Below are 25,631 nucleotides of genomic sequence, written 5' to 3' on the forward strand. Positions count from 1 at the left end.
CGAAGAATGAATTTTTATTGAAATTTCTGAACTTTTACACTATTTTTATTATATTTGCAATCCAAAGAAAATTAAAATTTAATGAATACTAATAAAGACAGAAGCCCGGACGGAGATTTCTCACCACTCCGAAGTCAGTTCTAAAATAAAGAATAAAGAACTGTTGTTCTGTCAAGGCCTTATGTGGTTTCCTCTGGGCTACCGGCAATTTTCCGGTACTTTCCATTTCTCCTAACCGCTATAAGATATATACATCTAGAATTACAAATAAAGGGCCGGATACGGTTACAGTTACGTTTAGAAAAAAAGAGTCCAGAAGCCACTTAACCAATTATTCAATTATAGTTATACCGGCACCCGGCCAAAATGTCACCAAAGGCTCGCCTTGTCACCAAACGCTCGCTTTCGTAATTTATCTCCCAATTCGGCAACAAAAATTAATCGCTAAAACCATCGTCATCATATCGTAATCTCTAGAATTTATCGAGATAGCCATTACCTCGATATTAAATAGTCCCTCGAATCTTATTATTCCGGCAAAGGTTCGCATATTCTAAGGTTGCTCACGTTGCATTTTACAAAATTAGTGACATTAATTTAATTATAAATAAACGTCTCCAATAGAGTATGGGAATTGAGGAATCACAGATAGAAACGTATTATGATAAGGCTCATTCATTTGTGAGTGACGTGTCTTCTTATTCATTTAAGAAAGTAATTTACAAATTTATCAACTGGATTAGACGGAAAGCACCAGCAGCTGAAACGTAATGTTGACAGAACTAGAATGGTTCGTTATTCTACCACAAGTCAGAACTCGGCGAACGTGTTAGGTTTCATTTATAAAGCGAATAGGGTAAACTTTCCCTTATCCTTTTTTGGACGAAGGCGTGCTTTTAATTTTATTCCTTACGTTCAATTCGGATAGTTTAAATACTCAAGTACACAGATTTTCCTTGTGAACGTACACAGGTTTCCTTTCTAGGAATCTGGAAAACGAGTTAGTAACCCAAATATCAGCCAGAAAGTAATCAGAAAAGGTGGGCAGTACGAATAAGGCTTTTGAATTTCTGTAATTTAAACATGCTTTTCCCAAATGTGTGCAAATGAGGGTCGATAATTCAAAAAATATTTTTAACATTTTACTTTATTATTCGAATATTTCAGAGCCAGAGTTTAGCAAAGATTTTTGCAAATAACGTTATTCAACATTAGTAGTTAAGCGGTTTGTGGGCTCACTTTTCTACTGCCCATTAAAAGTGCTTAGAGCTTTTTGAAATGATTTTTGGTTCTTTAATATTCGAAATTTTATTCAAAACATGCAAGTCCTCTTGAATTTTGATAAACTGATTTTTCTATTCTTTGTCAGAGGTTGCCATTCGGAGTGTGAAGTAATACTTTGGATGAATATGGAGTTTAAACCACACGGCTTGTTATGAACCCTCGAAAATTGGCTTTTTAAACAACAAAGCCAATTGGACACTCTAGAATGAAATTTTGGGGCCTGATTTATTTTCCGTCCAATCTTTCAAAATAGCTGTTATCAACACAAATACAGTCAAAAGTCGTTAATTCGGACACCCATAATCCGGATGATCTATAATCCGGACCTCAAAGCTAAATACTTTCTGCGCATGCGCCGCGTTGACACATGCGCATAGGCGTTTACGCGTGCGCGTAAGACCTCTTTCGACTGCGCATTTGCGTGTGCGCAAGCGCAGAATACGTTTTCGCGTGCGCCTTTTATGTATAACGGACGGTATAAGCTAAAATTATCTAATTATCTATTTCAGTTAATGTTGATGATTGCGTTGTTCCTTAATTTTCGAATTGGATCCAGCTTATTATTTTTCGCAGACTGTAAGAGCAATACTATAAAAGTAAACTTGAACTTTCGATTATGTCAAATAGAATATCCGATTCTGGAACTCCCAAAGGATCCTACAAAACGAAAGTATGTTTCGATGTCCATCAAACAAAAAGTGGAATTGCTGCAAAAAATGGATAAAGACATGAAGAATGTGACAGAGAGGTTAGTGAAAATGAAAAAATTTCGATTGACAAGTTAGTCGGTATTCTCGGCACAGCAATTAACGGGACTTGAACAGCGGAACTTTGTAACTAGTATTATCACATAAAACGAAGCAACTTAAACATCACATAAAACGAAGCAACTTAACCCAAATATCAGCCAGAAAGTAATCAGAAAAGGTGGGCAGAAAAGAATTGAAAGAAATGTTTAATAAAGTGAACAAATAAATATGAGGCTTTTTTTTTGTAAATTTTGAGATCATAATTTTTCTTTATTTCATAAATTACGGTTTCATATTTTTAATTTTAGAATTTCTGCATGCCATCTTACGCGATTTAAACTGATGATCTATAATCCGGAACCGCCGAAGTCCCGACGAGTCCGGATTAACGACTTTTGACTGTATATCAGATCGAATTGAAAAAAGGGAGTTTCTTTTATTTTAACCTTGTCGTTAAGGTATGTACATAAAATCGTCTTATTGATGAAAATTTTCGAATTTGTTTTCACTTATTCATTTTATAGGCCCCACATTTAGGTTTCCAAAAATGCTTTATTTTTGTTTTTACGATAACTAGAAGCAAAGTTATAGTATAAATAATAAACCGGAAGTGAATTTTCGGATGCCGAATGTTGGCATTTAAAGGGTCGTAAAAATGTAAACGATAAGTTTAAACAGCTATTTTATACTTATTAAACAATATAAAAACTGTAAAAGCAACATATCTTTCACTGTATGACATGAATTTGCTGATAAAATGCCTACATGGGAAGATTCAAAACAATGTGTGTTTTAATAACCTTTTGTGGACTATTTTACCTAAAGAAACTTTTGTCCAACTGAAAACATTGTTTTTAGGTGCACGTATTGCTGCATTATTATTTAATTCAGGATATTTAGGACTTTTACCTGTTTTCAGGTATCTAAAAATAGAAGTTTATCCCATTAAGTTTGAAATCTAGATGGGGATAGACAAACAGCGAATTCAGAAATCGAAACGCAATCTCTACAAGCAGCAAAGTTATCCAGAAAAAAGCTAAAAGAAAGTCAAAATTAGTTACGAATGAAGCAAAAGAGGGCTTAACATACAAATATGGCGAGCTTTAAAGATCTGAAGTGGTTTCAAAATTTTTTGTGCTGTATTAAAATCTTTAAATGCATTTTCTGAGAAACTGTGTTTTTCGTTACTTTTGATTGCGATTACGTTGATTTTTCAAAATGTATTTAGAATATTGAAATGAAATTTTGCCAAAATGATTAAATTATCTTTAGCTGTGTTCTGTAGCAAAATCTGACTTATTTGTATTTATTTATTGACAGTATTTTGAAGAAAAGTTATTTTCGTTTTGTTTTGTTTTAATTTTGTAATAATAATTTCCACATCTTGTGATTTTAAAAGGACAACTTTATCTCATAGTAGTGTTTCATATCAGCTTCTGAAACATGATGTTCACAAATGGCATCATTCCCCAAAAGTATTCGGTTTGCTCGAGAATTGCATACTTCTATTCTCCTAGTAGCTTTGGTTTGGTTAGTTCAGCTATTCTCAACCGGTGGTAGCAAGAGAAAAATAGGTAGTACGCAGAGAAACAAAATGCACTGCTGGCCGTGGAAATTGCAACACCATGAAGGAAAACAAATATCAGAAATCTGATGTGTACACGGCGACTTCTTTCTACGGAATATTAAATTACAAGCAACTTTCTTGCTTTTCATTTAAACATATTGAATTAAATCTACTTCAAAAGCGCTAAGGTAATAAATACAGTGTCTCACAAAAGTGATGGGACACTTGTGCTTCACAAAAGGAAACATGTAAAAATTTTTTGTGGGTGTGTTTCATACTTAAATTTAGTAACAATTATTACATAACGTACATTTTCTCAAAATATTAAAATATTAATTTAATAAAAATACAATTGTTTAGAACGGAGCAAAAAATGGCTCACATAAGTGATGGGACACTTACTTTTCCATCAAATATTTATCCAAAAATTTTACTTTTTAAAAGGTTTTAATATTTTGTTGGATTTCCTTTTACTTTTAAAACATGATTTAATCTTCTTGGTATGGATTCCACTAATTTTTTTATGATTTCTGGAGAGATTTTACCCCATTCTTCTTGAAACACCGATTTTAATTGTTGCTTTGAAGAAATGATGCGTTTGCGAATTCTTGATTCCAATTCTTGCCAAATATTCTCTATGTGATTTAAGTCTGGAGATTGTGGGGGTGTTTTTATTATTTCAGGATAGTTATACAGCAGCCAGAGTCTAACGTTCAAAGCAGTGGGCTTGGGACCATTGTCTTGGTAGAATTTAAAATCGTTATGAAGGTTCAATTTTCGTGCTGAAGATTTCAAATTTTGATTTAAAATGTCAATATACTTGTATTGATCCATTATACTGTCAATAAAAACAAGATTACCAACTCCAGTGGACGGCATACACCCCCATACCATAACTCCTTCTCCACTATGTTTTACTATTGGCACCAAGTTCTGTTCGCGAAATTCTTCCCTGGGTTTTCTCCACACCAAGATTCTACCGTCAGAACCAAATATATTAAATTTACTCTCATCTGCAAATATAACTTCATTCCAGTAATCAGAATTCTTATTTATGTTGGATTTTGCGAAAGCCAGTCTGAGTTTTCTATTCTTTTCACTTACGAAGAATTTTTCCCGGCTGCTCTACCGTATCCAGCAGATCGAATTACTCTTCTAATAGTCTCAGGATTAACAATTACTCCATATAATGCTTGTAAATCAGCAGCAACTTTAGAAGCACTCATTCTTGGATTTTTTTTTTTAATATTTCGAACGATAATTCGCTTTATTCCATTGGATAGCTTTGATGGTCGGCCAGGTCTTCTTTTATCCTGAATCATATTATTTTATATCGTTTAATGATATTGAAAACTGTTGAATGACTCAAGTTAACTGTTTCAGCAGTTTCTATAATAGATTTTCCATGTTCAATATGCAAATTAATAACTAATTTTCGAATTTCAGGCAAAGTTTCTTTTCGTTTAGCATTCATGGCTGCACAGAGCTAAAAAAACACAAAATTTCCAAAACAAACTGGAGACAAATACTGCAGACAATTTTATAAATTATTGCCAATTGCTTTTGAGTAAAAATAAAAACCCCAAGTACCCCATTGTACCCCCATTGTAGTACGTAGTAGTATCAAATGGTGTCCCATCACTTATGTGAGCCATTTTTTGCTCCGTTCTGAACAATTGTATTTTTATTAAATTAATATTTTAATTACAGATGTGGTTAATTGCTTCCAACCTGGAGTTAGGTGTCGATGTGCTAGCAGCACCTTTAACAGAAGGGGGAGAATGTTGAATATTATGCTCCGTGCCGGCTGGTGATGAGGGAGTATCCGAAGGCATAGTAAGTAAGAGAACACAACGAAGATGCTTTCAGAGCATAAAAAACGAATGATGAGATGAATGATGGATACACATGCACCTGCAATATTCCAGGAATACTCAGTTTACGCGATAGCAGTGTAATGAAAGGTAGCGGAACACAATGAACACACTTCACGACGCTAAACTTGAATGAGGAGATGCACGATCAGGTCGCATGCACTTGGGCTAGAGTACTAAGCATGTACCTTCTGGCTTGTGTTCCTGACCGTTGTTACTTTAACACAGTAACGCGGTTACCCGACCCTCCTTCCTTCTGCTGATAAGAAAAAGGAACTTTAGCATTCTTCCCTCCTCTCAGTCTCGGACACAGGCAGCGCAGGGGTGCGCTTGTAATCGAATACTACTCTAAATCCACCCCTTCCAAATTCGCTTTTTTTTCCCCCCCTTCAAAACAAGAAGGAAAAGATTGTCAACTGCCATCTTTGGCCACATAAGAGTAGTAATCATCTTACGACTGTCAGTGTATTTCATATTTTTTTATTAGTACTACACATCATTCGTGCCAAGTGCGTGTTTGCATTCAGCTCAAGCAGTATTTTCCTCTATTAGTGCTACAGTGCAATTCCTCATCAAGTTCATATCTGTGAAAGTGTGTGCATTGCTTAATGCAATTTCTCATCCAAGTTCACATCTGTGAAAGTGTGTGCATTGCTTATTTTGAAAGAGATTTTAACGCTTACGAAGTATTTACCTCTTACATACCCCAGTCCGAACTAGTGTTATAGCACATACTCAATATATGTAAAGAAGATTTTTGAAATTTCACCATACATCTCGATTAGTGTGAAGGAATATGGATCAGCCTTTCCTTGAACGTATCCTTGCTTGCGCAGGATTTCAGCTATCTTGTGATTCCAGTTTCTGACTGCCTGTTTTAGTCCGTAGATACTTTTATTCAGTTTACAGACTTTATTTGCTTCTGAAGCAGAGATGTAGCCTTCTGGTTGCTTCATATATATATCTTCTTTCAGATCTCTATAGAAAAGCTGTTTTTACATCGAAGTGATTTACGTGCATTTTCTTTTGAGCTGCTATTGCCAAAATAGTCCTCATTGTTGTATACTTTACGACTGGTGCGAATGTTTCGTCGTAGTCGTGCCCAGATTTTTGGCAATATCCTTTAGCTACTAGACGAGCTTTGTATCTGATAACATTTCCTGAAGCATCGGATTTTGTTTTAAATGTCCATTTGTTTCCAATTGCTTTCTTTCTTTTTGGAAGATCGACTAGTTCCCATGTTTTGTTCCTCTTCAGTGCTTCCATTTCTTCTTTCGTAGATTTTAACCACAGTTCCTTTTCTTTGGTAGGAAAAGTTTGAAGTTCTTCCCAGTCTTTAGGAACTTTGATTTCTTCATTCTTAGCCATGTATGAGAATCCATTTGGTGGGATTCCTTTAGTCGTTCTGTGGGATCTTCTCGGTAATGGGGGAATTTCTTCTGTTTCAATTACTTCCTCTGTAATATCATTTGGACGTGGTTCTGTCAATTTATTTTCTTTAAAAGGCCATTCTATTTCCTCATGCTGATCATTTAATTGACGAGGCATTTCTTCTTTTATGTTTTCATCGAATATTATGCTTCTTCTGACCACGACGTGGTTTGCATGTGGCATGTAAATTCCATATCCTTTAGTACGGTTACTATATTCAACAAGAATTCCTTTTTCTGCTCTTTCGTCTAGTTTGCTTCTTTTCTGCTTTGGAACTCGACAATAAGCTGTGCTGCCGAAAACTCTGATATGGCTTAGGTTCGGCTTCTTGTTATTCCATAGTTCATACGGTGTTTTTTCAACTGATCTTGATGGTAGTTTTGTAGATAGGTGGCTGTCATTACGGCTTCACCCCAAAATTCTCTTTTGAGTCCTAAATCGAGTAGCAGGCATCTTGTCATTTCCATTAAGTATCGATTTTTTCTTTCTGCTCTACCGTTCTGTTGCGGTGAATATGCTACGGAGGTTTGATGTTCGATTCCCTCTTCCTTTAGGTAGTCTTCAATCTCTTTGCTTGTCTATTCCCCTCCATTGTCTGTCCTTAAGACTTTTGGCTTCTTTCCAAATTTGTTCTTCGTCATGGTTACAAATTGTTTTAATTTGGAGATAGCTTCATCTTTTGTAGCTAGCAGATAGATCGTTGTGTATCTCGAATGATCGTCGATGAATGTTATGAAGTATTTCTTTCCTCCCAGTGATGTCGTACCGATTGGTCCACAAATATCTGAATGTATTAAGTCTAGAACTGATTTTGCTCTATAGTTGTTTAGCTTAGGATACGGCAATTCAGTTCATTTTGCTTCTGATACAGCATTCGCATTCTTTTTCCTTTTTGGCTTCTCCGTCAATTCTTATTTCAGTTGCCAGGTCATCATTCTTTAGCCTCTTGATTGCTTCATACTTTCTGTGTCCTAGCCTTCTATGCCAAAGATCTATACTATTTTCTCTTCTTTCTGCAGCTGCAATTTTGGCTGTTTTTCTTTGCGATTCTTTGCGGTATATAAATTTCCTTCTGCTTTAGCAATTTCTATGGCTTTATTTTTCTTCTTTATTCTGAAAATATCTTCTTCAAATTCAACTGTAAACTTCGGACTTCATCTGCGTGCCGTTAGCAATTGTTATCTGCTCAGTTTTGCTTCTATCCAATTTGGTGAAAAAGTTTATGTTATCGGTCATATGACAAGTAGCACCTGAGTCAACTGACCAGTTTGAGTTTTGAGATTTTCTTTCTCTGGTGACTTCGAACATGTAATTCTCAATTCTCATGATTCTTATTTTCGTTTTCATCTTCATGTGCATCCTCTTTTACAGCAATTTTCGTTTTCTGTTTATTTCCATAATTTCCTTTATTTGTTTGCTTTTCATTCTTGAAAAATGAGTTACTTTCGTTTTTATCTTTTTCTTTGTGGTTATTTAAGAATCTGCACTCTTTCTAAATGTCCTATTTTTTTGCAATAATTGCATCTTCGTTGATTTAAATGCTTGAATTTTGTGCTAAAATTCGTTTTGAAGGCAGTCGTTTCTTCTGCTCGCGTGACTTTTCTTCTCAGGCATTCGTCGACGAGTTTCGTTTTTACGTATTCCAGCGTTAGTTCTTCTGGGCGTGCTTCTAAAGCTGTAATGAGATTTTCGTAGCTCTTTGGTAAGCCGCTTAGTAAGAGCGCTGCAATGTGACTGTCCTTTATTTCTTCACCGATTCTCATCCCTGTTAAATATTTGCATAGTCGCCTGTAGTAACGGCAACCGCCGGCAATAAAAGGAGGTGCTTTCCTTAGTGGCACCGCAGTTCCTTTTAGTTCGAGCCAGAATAGACCTGCCCGGGGAGAAGCCAGGGGATGAGAGATTCCGGTTTCCGCCCTGTTCCGGTTCCCGTCTTGTTGCGGATCCAGTCCTGTTCCGGTTCCCGTCTTGTTCCAGTCCAGTTCCGGTCCTGATCCAGTACTATTCCAGTTCCAGCCTGGCCGTTTAAGTCCAAAACACGTAGGAGCGGATGTCTGAATTCAGCGAAATGGAGATATACGCCGAAAGGGCTAGATGGATTCTGTCTTTTAAGGGAAAGTGTTCTTCACCGTGCCGGCATAGCTGTTACTTTAAAGCACTTTGAAGTTTTTCCACCCAAGATGTTAAGTTTTTGTTTGTGATGTTAAGTTTTCATCAGTGTTGAAGTTCCAGTTAAATAAACCTTTAAGTTTTAGACAAGGTTTTTGTGTTCTTCAGAAAATTTTAGATTCGAAGTCAGATATAACACATAGGATTATCATCGAAAAATCAACATTTGGCATCAAGCGACAGGATATTGTTTGCAAGGTAAGCGACTTTTTTATTTTGAATCATGGAAGCTTTAAAATTAGCAAGAACTCAATATAGGAGACTATTCAGTAAAGCTTGTAATGAATTTGACAATGAAGAAACTAAATTTAATCAGGAAGAAAAATTAATTAAAAGTTATTGCCGAAAAAGCTAAAGTTTTGTTTGATACTGAAATGAAAATACGAGAATTAATGTTTAAAGAAATTACAGATGAGACTTTACTTATTAAGGAAATAGATGAATCTGAATTCTATTTTGATAGGTGGAGACTTCTGGAAAGTAAAGTAAAAGATCTCACTTCTGGAACCCCGAATGTAACTTTAATTGATCCATCCTTTGTTCAGAATAAAATGTTACATTATCCGAAGATTAAATTGCCCATCTTTGACGGCAACGTGAAGAAATGGCTAGGATTTTGGGGGCAATTCCAAAAGATTGATAAAGATCCTACATTAGATAATAATGATAAATTTGCTTACTTAGTACAGGCTATGGAGAAGAATTCTCCTGCAGAGGAAATAGTTAAAAGCTTTCCACCAACTGGCGATAGTTACAAGAGCGCAATCGAAGCATTGCAGACGCGTTTTGGTAACAAAGAATTACTAACGGAGATTTATATTCGTGATTTGCTAACCCTTGTTATTCAAAAACAAGGTACACACTCTTTGCGGAAACTATACGATGAATTCGAATCTAATCTAAGAGCCTTGGAGATATTGGGAATAAATAGAGGCAAATATTGCGCGATATTATATCCATTGGTAGAATCAGCATTGCCGAATGAAGTCTTAAAAACGTGGGAGAGACTTAGGTTTTCGCGTAAAGGATCAGAAAGTTTAACCAGCGAAAACGCCGAGTTAAGAGAAAGGGAATCTGACCTTCAGCGCCTTATGTTTCTTGCGCGGTGAAGTTGAAAGTGAGGGAATAATTTCTTTAGCAGCTAAATCTTTCAATGTTTTCGATCGATTGGTTCACGGTAATAAGAAAGGAAATTCGGGTTTAAAGATAAGAGAACCTCGCTTAAAACCTACGGCAGCTGAACTGTTTACTTCTTCTAATGAAGCTAGAAAAGGCTGCATATTTTGTTCCAGTATAAATCATGGTTCTGCGGAATGTTTTCAGGCGCGTAACTTATCGTTGTCAGAAAGAGAAGTTTTGGTCCAAAGGACACGCTCTTGTTATCTGTGTCTGAAATCTGGACATTCTGTCAGGAGGTGTAGATTAAAAACAGTTTGTTTTACATGCGGCAAAAGGCATCATATTTTTCTATGTAAGGGCCATTCACAAATGAGTGAGACAACGGCAACGGAACAGCCTCCAAATCAGGCTGGAACACTCGCCAACATTTCTTCAAGGTCTCCTAAAGTTTTGCTGCAAACAATAAGAGTAATAATTAAAGGGGATAAAAAATCTCGTTCGGCTCGAGCTATAATTGATACTGGTTCTCAAAGGTCGTATATTCTGCAAAGCGCAGCTCAAGATATGGGTTATAGGTATACGGTAAAGGAATACCTTAGCCACGCATTATTTGGCGGTACAACGACCAGTTTGTGTGAACATAAAGTTTACAAAATTCATTTATCTAATATGTCTGGCTCGTACAGTTGTAATTTTGATGCGTTAAGTCAGCCTGTTATTTGTAATCGTATACCTTCTATTGGACAAGGAATATGGCTTAAAGAGCTTTCTGACTGTGGAATAAGTTTAACAGATCGTTTAGAAGGACCTATAGAAATTTTAATAGGAGCCGATGTTGCAGGACGATTATTAACGGGGAATCGTAAACAAATTTCAAACGGTCTTGTAGCTATTGAAACAAAGTTAGGATGGACGGTTATGGGAAAAACCGGGGAGTTGAATAGGGAAGGTTCAACATTCTTAGTTACATCAATGTTGAATAAAGAGGCTTGTATTTCTGATTTATGGGCCCTCGACTCGCTTGGTATTACGGACCCATCCGAACAAAAGAGTAAATTGGAATTGTATGAGGCTACAAGGCAACATTTTCTTGATACTGTAAAAATAGAAGATGACCGCTTTGTAGTGTCTTTGCCTTGGTTGGAAGGGCACCCTCCCCTGTCGGATAATTTTGAGTTATCGCTTAAAAGGTTGCACGGTACGATTAGGCAACTTGAAATAGATAATCTTCGCCAAGAGTATGAAAATATATTCCAAGAATGGCTCAAAGAGGGCATAATAGAGGAAGTACCCGTAAATGAATTAGATTTACCCCATCATTATTTGCCAAATAGACATGTTGTTAAGGAACATAGTACTACGAAGTTACGGCCAGTATTTGACGCTTCGTCTAAAGTAAAGGGTTCTCCGAGTCTCAACGATTGTCTTGAAAAGGGATTAAACCTTATTTCATTTATTCCTACAATCTTAAATAGATTTCGCCAAGAAAAAATAGGGGTGATTTCTGATATTCGTAAGGCCTTTCTACAAATTGGCCTGAATTTTAGTGACAGAAACTTCCTCCGATTTCTTTGGATAAAGGGTGAAGATGGCTTGAAGCATTTTCGTCATTGTCGAGTCGTATTTGGTGTAACTAGTAGTCCATTTTTACTTGGAGCTGTTATTCAATATCACTTAAATTCAATTTTGGAGAAAAATGATGCAGATGAAAAATATCCTTCCAACATTATTGTTAAATTAATGAATAGTTTCTATGTTGATAACTGTGTAACAAGTGTCGGAAGTGAAGATGAATTACAGCGCTTCATGAAAGTATCTTCAGATGTTATGGCAGAACGAAAATTTGAATTACGGGGTTGGGAATATACCAACTGTAGTTTAGAAACAGAAATTATTGCGAATGTATTAGGTTTGTTATGGGAAAGACAAGGCGATACTCTTCAAATAAATGTTGCTAATTTACAAAATCTTTGTTTCGAGAAAGTTACGAAAAGAAGTATTTTGGCAATAGCCCATAAAGTATTTGATCCCATCGGTATAACATGTCCAGTCCTTATATTACCTAAGATGTTATTACAGCGTACATGGGAAAAAAAAGTAAAATGGGACGAAGAAGTTAACACCGAAATTAAAAGTAAATTTTTGAAATGGGGAAAAGACATTTCTCTTTTGAAAAACATTAAAATTCCAAGGTGGATACGATATCAGCCAAAACAGTGTTCAATCCATGTTTTCTGTGACGCCAGTCAAGCAGCGTATGCGGCAGTAGTTTTTATTCGTGTAGAAGAACCTGAATCAGTTAAAGTCCAGTTGCTTCAGGCTAGGTCTAGAGTTTCCCCTTGTGGTAAAAAGGAAACTACTATTGTAAGATTAGAATTGTTAGCAGCAACTATAGCATCTCGTCTTGCTGCAGACGTTCTAAAAGACTGAGGCCAGAAGTATATTTTTCTGGACAGATTCAACTACTGTCCTTGCATGGATAAAAAGGGAAGAACAATGGGGGACATTTGTAGAAAATAGAGTACAGGAAATAAGGCTTTTGACACGTGTGGAGGATTGGAGGCATATACCTGGTCACCTTAACCCTGCAGATCTTCCAAGTAGAGGGTGTTCAGTTCGCCAACTCTCCCGGTCAAAATGGTGGGAGGGTCCGAGCTGGCTTTTAAAATCCCAAGAAAATTGGCCGAGTGCCGAATTTATAACTGATGAAGCGGAAATAGCCAGCGAGAAAAAAAGGCAGTGGTTTCATCTCTAGTGTCTACTGAAGGGTTTAGTTTGAGTGAGCGATTTTCTAGCTATCGAAAAACAGTTAGAGTTGTTGGTTGGATTCAACGATTTTTTTTTAATTGCAGAAATAAGAAAAAAAGGAAAGGTGAACTCACTGTTGATGAAATTGATTTTGCAGAAAAGGTTGTTATTCGCTTGATTCAATCGGAATCGTTTCAGGATATAGAAGACGCACGCTTACGAACTCTTAGTCCATTTTATGATGCGGGAATTCTAAGAATTAAAACTGGTGCGTTTCGAAGAGATGACACATTAGAGTTTAGAACACCTATAATATTACCAGGAGAACATCCATTAGTTAGGAATTTAATTATGGAAGAACATAAAAAGAAAGGACATGCAGGTGTACAATATATACTGAATACCTTAAGGGAAAGGTTTTGGTTGTTATCTGGCAGAAGAACGGTGCGTTCTGTTTTGAGTAAATGCATTACTTGCAAGAGATATTCTGCTGCACCTGTTGACCACATATCAGCCCCACCGCCAATAGAGCGAGTAAATGATTCAGCAGTATTTCAAGTAACGGGTATAGACCTTTGTGGTCCTTTATTGTTGAGAAACAAAGAAAAGGCATGGATTTGTGTTTTTACATGCGCCGTTTATAGAGCGGTCCATTTGGAGTTGCTGACTTCTCTATCTACAGAAGTGTTTCTTCAGGCTTTTCATCGGTTCGTGTCACGAAGAGGTAAACCCACAACTGTGTACAGTGATAATGGAACTAATTTTGTAGGAGCTTCAAATGCATTTAAATTAATAGATTTTGAACAAATTAATCGGCAGGCAGCCAATGAGCGGATAACATGGAAATTTATTCCCCCTGGTGCTCCATGGTGGGGTGGTTGGTGGGAACGTCTGATCGGAATGATTAAGCAAGTCCTTAAAAAAGTTCTTAAACATGCTTGTTTAAATTATGAAGAAATGTACACGATACTGTGTGACTGTGAAGCGATTCTTAATGACCGACCGTTGACAGTAATTCCTTCCGATCCTGAATTTAAAGCTTTAACTCCTGCCGACTTTTTAAAAGAAATTAGAACTAGTAGTTTGCGGGATATAAAATACGGTATTAAATCAAGTAATTTACAAAGAAGATTTCAGTATATTCAAACTGTACGAGAAGCATTTAAAAATAGATTTCGTAAAGAATATTTGGGGATTCTCAAGGTTTCGCATAAAAGAGCTGAAAGGAAAGTTACTATTAAATTAGATGATATTGTTTTGATCGGTAGTAGTGACAAAAGACTTTTTTGGCAACTTGGTCGTGTCATAGAACTACTTCCAGGACCTGATGGAATAAATCGGCTTGCAAGAGTAAAGACCCGAAATGGAATTTTGATTAGAGCAGTTCGAACTCTGTATCCTTTAGAGGTAGCGCAAAATGATGTACCCATGAAGCTGCAGAATGAAAAACAAGATTCTTTGTCTGAACTTAAACTCAGCATAGATGATAAATCTGTAAGGCCTGTAACACGATCTGGTAGAACTGTAACTCCGCCGGACAGACTGGCATATTAAGGCTCTTTGGCATTGTTTTACTTTGATGTGAAAGTTCACTTTTTTTTCTTTTTTTTTTTTCCTTAGGTGGAAGGATGTTAAATATTTGCATAGTCGCCTGTAGTAACGGCAATAAAAGGAGGTGATTTCCTTAGTGGCACCGCAGTTCCTTTTAGTTCGAGCCAGAATAGACCTGCCCGGGGAGAAGCCAGGGGATGAGAGATTCCGGTTTCCGCCCTGTTCCGGTTCCCGTCTTGTTGCGGATCCAGTCCTGTTCCGGTTCCCGTCTTGTTCCAGTCCAGTTCCGGTCCTGATCCAGTACTATTCCAGTTCCAGCCTGGCCGTTTAAGTCCAAAACACGTAGGAGCGGATGTCTGAATTCAGCGAAATGGAGATATACGCCGAAAGGGCTAGATGGATTCTGTCTTTTAAGGGAAAGTGTTCTTCACCGTGCCGGCATAGCTGTTACTTTAAAGCACTTTGAAGTTTTTCCACCCAAGATGTTAAGTTTTTGTTTGTGATGTTAAGTTTTCATCAGTGTTGAAGTTCCAGTTAAATAAACCTTTAAGTTTTAGACAAGGTTTTTGTGTTCTTCAGAAAATTTTAGATTCGAAGTCAGATATAACACATAGGATTATCATCGAAAAATCAACACTCGCAGTTCGTCTACGATTTCGAGGATTTTGTTGACGTGTTCTTCGAGTTTGTATTCGTTTTCTGCTTTTAACGTATACAGCTTTCTAAGAAGGTAAAGTTTACTGGAAAGATTCTTCCTTTCATGAATTTTCTTTAATTCATTCCATATTTCTTTGGCTGTCGTTTTATTTCTTATGTGTACGATTTGGTTGTCTTCTACGAGTAAACTAATGATAGCTTGTGCTTGTTCATCTCGTTTTCTCCATTCGACGTTTATTTCTTTTGGTGTATCATATGCTATTAAATCCCATAAATTTTTCTTTTTCAGGATCATTTCAAGTTTGTATTTCCATACTTGATAGTTGTTATTGTTTAGTTTCATGATCGAATATTTGTTTTCGCAGCTAGTAGCCATTTCTGCTTCTGTATTTCGAATGCGCAGTACGCAATTATGCAGTTTTGTTTCGCTTTTGAAGACAGGCTTGACTTTTCCTTTTTCGGATTATCCAGCGGTAATTTGTGGTAAAGTATCTTTTCTGTTTTTTTTTTTTTTTAATTCTTGATAGCTTATCTCGACATATTTTATGCGTTTAGTTGAAGTAAACATATTTTCGGTCTCATAATCTTTTGTTGAAGGTATTCGTGGTTCATTTTTGTTTACTGTTACAATTTCGCTAAATCGAGACGAGCAGATGAATAAAACAGAATTAAAGTTCTTACTTTAATAAAGTGTAATCCAAGCTGCCGATGTAAGGAACACGATCATTATATTAGCAAACACAAAATAAATTTATTAGGTATTAGAAGAATAAAAAATATGTAGAGATGATTACAAAGAGTCGTTTGCTGTCCATTGCATAACGCGAGAAATGAGTCATACAAGGAGAGATTTTTTTTTTTTTTTGTCAAGTCCAATCACAGTTAGCGGGCGTGAGGGGGGAAACTAACGTCGGAGTTGTACAGCCTCATCGCTGTCGTTATGAATTGCTCCACAGGCCGTGCCTTCTTGAGAAACGGCGGTTTCTACAAGCACTAAATTTTTAATGCCCATACTTCTTCACATCTGGAAATGGACACCACAAAGCCCGGTTTGTTAATTTCGGATTTGCTCTTATTTATTTTATATTTTATACGAATTTAATGAGTCTTATTAACAAACTCAAAAATTTAAAGCAATGTATTACGACTCATTTGAAGCGAACGAATTTGTTTTTAGAATTTGAAAAGAATTTAAAAATTCGAATACACTCGGTGATTGTAAAGATAGGTGTTGTCATTGCCTGAAATAAAATGCTTTTATTTGCCACGCTCCAGTCTCTTGCCATTGGTCAATAGGTATTTAACTATTCTTTCAAATTTAATGTACCTGTTATTCGTTAACAACTAAGCGATTTAAAAGCAATAATGGCAGTTCTATTTTTTTAATTAACTGTTTTATGCGAATAGATATTTTGAAATTTTGACATCTAAAAATACATTTGTTTTAACACATTAGGAAGTACACTCTTAAAACAAGTATAAAAAATATAATGTTGGATATTTTGTACATTTCAAAAAGTATGTACTGCCTATCACTTTTAGTAAATGGGATGTTTTGCTTCTATGTTTGCGTCACGTTATTCTCCTATGTTATGGGTCATTTTAACGTAATGCTATTTCTTAAATAGTTATTTTATTTATTAAGTTTGCTACAGGAGTATTCTGAATTGATACTGCATTTTCTATTTATTCCATTTTAGTAATCTAAAAAGTTTTAAGGACTGACTAGAAGTTAAGGTTATTTACGATGTAATATATTCTCTGAAATGGGAAAAAATTTAAAAATTACAACGAGCGAAAAATTTTTAATTTCTTTTATTTTATAAGCTTATATTCATTTTTCTGAACATTTCTTTTTCAAAGTTAATTGTATTATTTTTATAATGAAATGCAATATTATATTCTTTAATGGGACATTATTTTTTATTATTATTTACATAATTATTAAGGTAAGACAAACAAAACGGGATTCACTAGGTGCGAAATTGTATAATAATACTTATTTAGAGAAAATGGAGAGAATGCAACAATCTAATTCTCCAAGGTAGTTTAAGAAAACATACATACATTTATTTATTCCGGATAATGTACATAAATATGAACGTAAAATAAGAAACAATAAATTTATCACAAGGTTATAAATAATCCCCATTAAATGGAATCAAAATCTAAACGACAGTGAGATGTGGGAAGTGAGATTCTTATGCAATTAACTCAACAACACCGTTAAGAGAAGAAATAGAAAGCGCTAATAGCGGGTATATCATATATATCAGCTTAAATCTGTGTCAATGTATACTGAGGATAACCTATCTGGTTTTTCTTCTCACAAACATTAAACTTACGATTTCTATATGAACGTATAAGTTATAGTTTCTGTTCCAGAATTTCATGAATTCAGATAATTTTAATTGAATAAACTGAGAAAATATTTCTGAGTGCTCTTATATTCCTGCTTCATACAAATTAATCAGATTACTATTTGTATAAAAATATGGATTTTTTTCTTTCGAATTTAGTGTATGCTTAAAACTGACGTAAGTATTATTTTTCAGAAATAATAAAGCTCCTAGCTGAGAGATCGACGCCATACATTTGACATCCGTGATAGAAACTGTCGTATTCCTTTAGAAGTTGCTTGCAGATTTCATGGACCAGAAGCTGCTCAGATTCTCTTGTCAAAAGGCAAAAGTGTATTTGGAGAAGGTGACCGACCGGTTTTATTAAGTACTCTAAATAACAGCAAAGCATACAAGTATGCTATTCCAATGATATCTCTGCTTTTAGACGCTGGTGCAAACGTAAGTAACGAAATCAAATCAGTATTTTAAGTGATAAATGTTTAGTGTTTTCGTTCGGGCGCTGTATAATTCTGTTGTGTAGAGTTTGACGTTTTACAAAAAAATGCCAAGGGATGCCATTTTTGCCTTAAAACTGCATGAACGACATAACCTAAAGCATCAGCAGCGATTTCCATGTTCTGGTACGCTTCCGTGATTTTTAACACTGGATCATTAATTACAGCCGTTTTCAATTGTTCAAAAGCCGCGTTTGCCTCTGCTGTTCACGCAAACTTTGATTTCTTCCTTTTTTACACTAACAAGCGTTCAACCATATTGGCGAAATTTTGGATGAAAAGAACGGTAATAGGAGCACATAACCAAGAAAGCATGAAAGTTTCTTTGCCGTATTTGGTGGATAGTCTTTTTTCAGTGCTTTTATTATAAATCATCCACAGTCTCGTTACCCTTAGCTGAAAATTTGTAACCCAGATATCTCAGTAAGGCTGCCAACTTTCATATTCATGCATTAACAGTTAACACTGCTTCCTTTAATAATAAAAAAAATTCGTGGAGATCTTTGACATATGCCTCTGTTGTCGCTGGTTATGATAACATAGTCATAACATAGTGTATATCATTGAGGACTCCCCGAGGCAGAACGTAGAATAATGTTCGAAATTTCAGAGGGCTCCGCAAAGGTCATACATAAACACGCCCGATTTTGTCATAAACATCGCGTTATTCACGTCTTCGATTTCATGGCTATTTGAAATTAGCCTGAAATAAAATTAAGAGTGGTCATGAATTTTGTAAACCTAATTTTCCTTATTATTTCCTCCGTTACCGGTAAAATGTAAACAGGAAATTTAGTCATGCTATTTAATTTTCTGTAATCAATGTCAAAAACACCAGGATTTGAAATCCGAGGGTGGGAATTTCTCTTTCTGCATAGCACAACTGGGCTAGCGCATTCACTATTGATGGGGATTATTTATTATCTTTTTAGTATTTGTTGTATATGGGGCTCCATTATTCCTTTTCTTCATCGTATCGATAATTTTCACTTTACACGGCTCGCTTGATATTAATTCAATGGTATGTGTGATTATTTGCGTATTTCTAGGCTTTTCAGAAAATTATTTGGAAAATTTACTTACGAGCTCTTCAAGCTCTTTCACATTGATTTAGATGGTGGAGGTCGACTTTGTTAAATTGCTTAAGTTCACGCCGGGAAATAATGTTATGAATCTTACTTCCCGGCACCAATGTTATATCTTAAATTCATATAAAAATGTTAAATATGAAACTACTTGCCGTAAAAGGCAGTGATCGTATAGTGAAACGTGTACAGCATTTTTGCGTTGTGAAAAAAATGCATCCCGGGACCGCGCCGTGAGAGGATCGAAAACATAAAACATATACAAGATATAAAGGAAAAGTTCATATTAAATATATAAAGAAAACATACTGTAAGAGGTTCCAGATTAAATATCAGTTTATTCAATTACAACACAATAAGAAAAATCTTAACCTCATCTGAGAGTCTGTTCATTTAAATTCATAAAAAAAACTTAAGGTTTGTCTGGTGATTTAAAAGAAAGGAAAGGGAAACAATTTAAGGCCTGAGAGTTAAATTTTAGATTTGACGTTGCTTTTTTTTACTGCTAAGGACGTTTTTGAAAAGCTTGCCTAAAGTTCAAACACACCAAAAAAAAATAAAACTTATCTTGAAGGGACATCTTCAAGCGGAGGACTCTTATCTTATCCCGCGTTGATGTCGGCCGGGCTCATCTTGACACTGGTTCTAAAAATGTAGACCCACTTCACTACTGTAGAACAGAAACAGGAGCACTGCTGCCCAGGACGGCTATCCGCTTGGTCCTGAAAGTCCTATGTCAACACGCAGGTAACTCGTTCAAATTTCGCCGGTCAGAAACGTTGTTGCTAGGAAATTACGGCTCGCCTGTTCTTACTCATCCCAAGAGCAAGCTTCACGGGTAACGTCCCAAGTAAGTTCCAGAGTAACATCCACAAGTCCAGCCAACCAGTAAGTGCGCGAGTCCAAAAGTAAGTGTGTAAGAGAGTCTCGCCTCTTAACCAAACGCGGCCGGGGAGCATATTTGCCGCTCCCCGCCAGAAAACACCTCTCGGAGTCACTTACATTTTGTCCAGCAAGCCCAAAAATCAGCGAGTCAGTCCGAGCGTCAGCCAAAAGTAAGTCTGTCCAACTCAAATTTCCTTCTTCTCCTTCACCAAACGGGCTCCCACTATGGCTTCACTTATCGCCCCCTTAATTATGGCAAAATCTTCGTTTTCAACTCCAGAATGCGGAAAAAAAGGGTGATCGCGCATGCGCGCCCTTCTTCACTTAGCCAACAACCGGACCCTCAATCGCCAAAAACCTGAATGACTTACATTGAAAGACAAGTAGCAACCTTTGACCTTTCCGTCACGTACTTTCCTCTCTTAAGGTCAACTAACAATGAAAATTCTTTCTCGAACATTCTAAAGCGCGCGAAATCATGACTTGGCGAAAATTGCCTCCCTTTCCCTGCTTCTTTCACAATGAATAAAAGTTTGTACAAGATTTACAAATAGAGGAAAATAAATAATACTCTTTTAAACTAAATAATATTCCCAGAAGCATCTGTCTTTCCCCAAAAATTAAAGCCTTAAATTAAATAATTCAGAATCAACATAAAATTTAAATTTCCATAAATCATAAAATCATTCACCTAATTTTTATAACGCTATCCGGTAATTTCTCTACATAACAACTTCTGGGATATTTTCGTCTTCAACCACCCCTGGCACCATGTCGAGGATAAGAGATTTGTCTCAATATCTACTTTTCCGTTGGCGGTCCGTGCCTAAAATAATTTAATTCTGTAAATTTTAAACGACAAAGAAACAAATTTTCAAATTTTTATTTTTTTTTTACCTATATGTTAAGCGATAGCTTTCCGATGCCTTCTCAAACTCTTCCTTGTGCGGCTATGATTTCCGTTCTACTGTTTTTAAATAATCTTACTTTTGGAAAATTCCAGTAATAGAAATTTTTGTTCAAAAAATTTCCTTGCCTTTCAGAAAAATGAATTTGTGATGCAGTTTGTGAAATCCAAACAAGCTTTTGCCATTCTTCGGTTTTATAGGCGGCCCAGGATTCAGAGTAAATGGTCGTGCATTTTTCAATGATTTTCCATGATTGCGTTTAACGAAGTTGAGGCTTTTCGGTCATGCACTATAACAAAGATGTCTTTACTTTCGCGGCAAATTTCGCCGAAAATTCATTCAGGTGTCAGAACTCGGCCAACGTTATTTGTTTTGCCGATAACAGACCTTTCATCAGTCTTTAAGACTAATCTTTGGCCAGCATTTCTTAAAATTATTTTTATAACATTTGTCTTTTGTCTCGTCGACGCATATTTCTCTCAAATTATTGTTTGCATCCATTAACAGTAGTATCAGCCACGTTGAGTTCCTTCACGCAAAATTTTACTGATCTCACTTCTTTGGCAGATGAGTATGATGGCAGTAATAAATGGAAACCTAGGAAATGTCTTGTAATAAATGAACAGCATCTTCTCAGAGATTACACACACCAGCTTCATTTTTTCGTAGATCGCGTAGACCCCCGGTCAAGCTACATGCTCCGTTCTTAAAACTTGGCTACGCCATACAAACTTATTAGCGATTAATTTGTCTTATGGTTTAAAGTTGACAATATTTTTCCCCAGAATTTTGCATTTTATGGGCTAACATAAGTACCTAAAAAAATGTCAGTATAGCACTAATTTGTCATAAAATTGCAAAAGTACCTAAAAGAGCAGTAACAAGTTTAATGTGGAACCTTCAAAAATATCTTAGCCTAAAAACATGCTTCAAATTCCTGTATATCGTAGCGTGGTTTTTCATCCTTTATTAATATTTATCGCCCGAAAATCGCGAGCCGAAATTTATGCGAATAACGTAATTTGCGAAAGCATACGTTTACAGTAAGAACATAAAAAAAGGGCATTCGTGGATAAACACATATCATAGCATTTTTTCTTTAAAAAACACGTTCCGATAAATAACGTAGTCATATTATAATAAAATATCTGATAAAATATTCAAGAATAGTAATATTATCATAAAAATATGTAATAAAATATCTTAATTTCAACTTCCTTGAATCCTTACTCTTGGCCGTACTGATTTTTGTTCGGTGCTACTCTGTTTGCCACAAATCATTTAATACGGCTCAAATTGCTATCTCTATTGGCTGCTACAGCTTTCAGGTCATCACCCCTCTCATCGTCTTTCTTGCCGTTCAGTCCGTCTTCTTATGTGCAGTGACTCTTTTCTTACGTGAAATGACTCACTTAAAGTGATAGTGCCTTACGTGCCATGAAGAACATTATATTATCCCCATTTTCCTGAAGCTTTTTACTACTGCTGCTTCATCACTCCCAGCTCCTGCATCCAAAATCCACCAGCAAGATAATAATGAAGATGAATTCGTTTCAAAATATCGAGGATCTCGTTTTATGAGCGCTTTGAAGAAGCTGAAAATTAATTGAACAACGAAAAATTTCAAAACATTGTGCTAAACTGCTAAGATGAAAAGTACGCGAAGGGTAAATATACAGGTGTAAATATGATATTCAAACCGCTAAAACTTTTACTCACTACAGGAGAATGCATGAAAATAACAGATGTTTCCTACTATGTACCTCATTAAATACTAGCATTTAAAATTTGATAAAAAATTTGGAAACAGCTTTAGTATAGCCCACACAGAATTTTAACCAAAAAATATCGCCAAGAATGGCGATAAATGATATTATCGCCACACCTTTTTACGAGCACGTGGTATCCCATACTATTCGGCAGACCCAATGTAAGCAACTGTAAATTTCTGATTTCTTAAGAAGATGGAATTATGGTTACAGCTAACATAGTGGTCAATTACAATTGTATTCTTACTTTTTTCGGCATTTTGTCTCACACTGCATTGAAAGGGGAAATACAACATTTTTTATTATAACTCTACTAAAATTAACTATCTAAATACAAAATTCCTAACACTATTTTCGGCAATTGTTTAACGCTCGGATATTGTGTAGAATATGTTTTGGAGATCAGAATTTTGGCTACTTTGGAGGTGAGATATTTGCATTTCTTTATGGATTGCTCTAAACCTGGTGTTAGTGATGTTGTAATTAAGTATCAAAAGATTTTAAAGGAAAAGTTTACATGGGAGTTTTCAAACAAGCGTAAACGTTTGGGAAAGCCAGTCATTCGAAACAGATAATTTACGTATGAATTAAACAGGTGTGTGTGTATGGTGTATTTAATTACGGCAAAGCACACTAGGGCTATCTGCCTAAGGGGAGGGATGCCTTCGTGGAGGACTTTCTAAGGGAAACTGGCTCGTATACACGTTACACATGGGGAAAACCACTAAAACACCCATGCAGCCAGCCCGTTCGCGGGATTCGAACCTCAGACCGAACTACCAGTGTTCAGCGGCCGACCAGTGTTCACCGCTCGGCCGCTGGTGAGCTCTATGAATTAAACAAGAGAGAAATGAGCTGCATGAACTCCAGAACTATTATCCACGATTTCTGAGCCGCCATACTTTAATCACGGAGTTTCGTCAAAAATCTTGATGGTAACCATTTTTGAGACAACGTATTTCACGATGTTTTGGCGCCCAAAAAATTCACCAAACTTCGAAGGTGGGCTATACTGAAGCTGTTTCAAAATTTGCTTACTTTTGCAGAGAAATTAGATTTAGGGACTTTTCGGGGGGGGAAATTGAAAAATCCACTTTCGTACATAATTCTTTATTCGAAAAAATTCACAGTTTACGTAACCCTGATCGGGCCGACTGTTTTACAAGAACCAAGGTATATTTGAAACAAGTCGCATACAGTTTAGTACATATTTATCTTCATAAAATAAATAAAAATAGTAAAAATATATGAGGATTAAGACTAACGTCTCGCCAGAGAGTTTCGTTAACGTTTTTTTTATCTCCTTTTTTTTAAATTAGCACAACTGCATATTTGTAGAATACCAGGTGCACAAGTATTGGCAAATACACGGAAGTGCCACTGAATTAGGGTTAGTCATGACTATGCAAATTTTACAGCGTTGCACCGCATCTGTGCTCACGTGAGGAAGTTGTCGTACGTGCACATACAGCTAACACTATGGTTGTTGCTAATCAGTCGTTTCAATTGCCAGTATGGGTAAAACTTCTGATTTAGACAGATCCAATCTCGGACAGATAGTAGACACTCGGTTGCATGGGCCATTTAATTTCCAAAATCCTCAGCGGGCATGGATTTTAAAGGTTGATAGTGTCAAGAGTATACCGAGAATACACGGATGGTGCAAAAAGAACTAGCCTTTGGGTAAATTGAAAAAGACAATTATTCATTTTTTTCAATGCCTTTTTTGTCAAAATCAATTCATTGAAAAAGTAGGAAAATTATTCTTAGGAAGTGTGTTGGTGCTTTTAAATAGCTTAATTTGTTAGCGAATAACCTTCCAGATTAAATATGAAAGCGAAATGGCTGAGGAAACAGAATAGCAACAGCCTATCGCGCTCGTGATAAAAGCATTTTATTTCTGGCAGTGGCAACACATTGCTTTCGAATAGCCGAGTTTGTTAATTCAAATTGAAAATAAGTATCTTACATTTTTCAGAATGCAGCATTCTCGCAGCCTCAAGGTAAAAATGTTTTGTTTCCAACAATGTTACTATTACTCACTTTCAAATCGCTGTGTTTATTTTTTAAAAAATTATTTAATTTGTACAAAATATGAAAACTAATTTCAATTTCAGAATTCTGTCTTTCAGGTTCACATATGTTCCTGCGTAAGACTACGAGTATTTAAAATATAGGTTGCTCTATGTCCCGTCGTTTTTTCACAATGCGAGGAACATACCTACCTACATTCATATATATTCATACAGAGTCTTTATTATTTAATACTTTTAAAAGTAATACATGGCAACAATGACGGCAACAATTTGAAAAGTGATTCAAATAAAAAGTGGTGTGAATGAAAATAGAGTATCAGTCTCCTCCTTAATAGAATTTCGCCTAATTTTTTAAATTTTAATCAGGTTATCTGTTTTTTTATGCATCACTGCTAATAATTACGTTTACTATTACATCAAGTATTATTCACTTAACTATCTTTGCTGCAGTGTATTTTTTATTTTCTCAACTTTTGAAATTCGAGTGACATTTGATAAATAGTTGTCATCCATTTTCCCAGCCTGTCTCTTTCTCCCTGTATTTATGCATCTGAGCGTATGTGTCCATGTTTTTTATAATGGATACAGGAAATGTTGCGTCAGTATTTTATTTTTATCAATAGATGGCATTTTTGTCACATTTCTTCTTTACTGGGTTTCGATAGATTACTCATGATTTTATTGGAATCAGAATTTTTTTATTTATTATTTTATGGTTCATCAAGTGTTTGTTATCATTTATTAAACTATTCAAATATTTTAATTTAGATGATATTTTAATGTCCACTTTCTTCCTCAGATTGACGCTGCCGACGGATCGGGGAATACAGCACTGTTATCTGCTTTAGAAAACAAAGCCCACTGGAGATCAAAAAGATTTCTACACAGATATTTGTATGTTTTTGATAGACCGTGGATGTGATGTTAATATTTCTGCGTGCG

Source organism: Stegodyphus dumicola, chromosome 4, assembly GCF_044657685.1.
Source record: "Stegodyphus dumicola isolate Sdum_Otavi_A_Nest chromosome 4, ASM4465768v1".
NCBI classification, from domain to species: Eukaryota; Metazoa; Arthropoda; class Arachnida; order Araneae; family Eresidae; genus Stegodyphus; species Stegodyphus dumicola.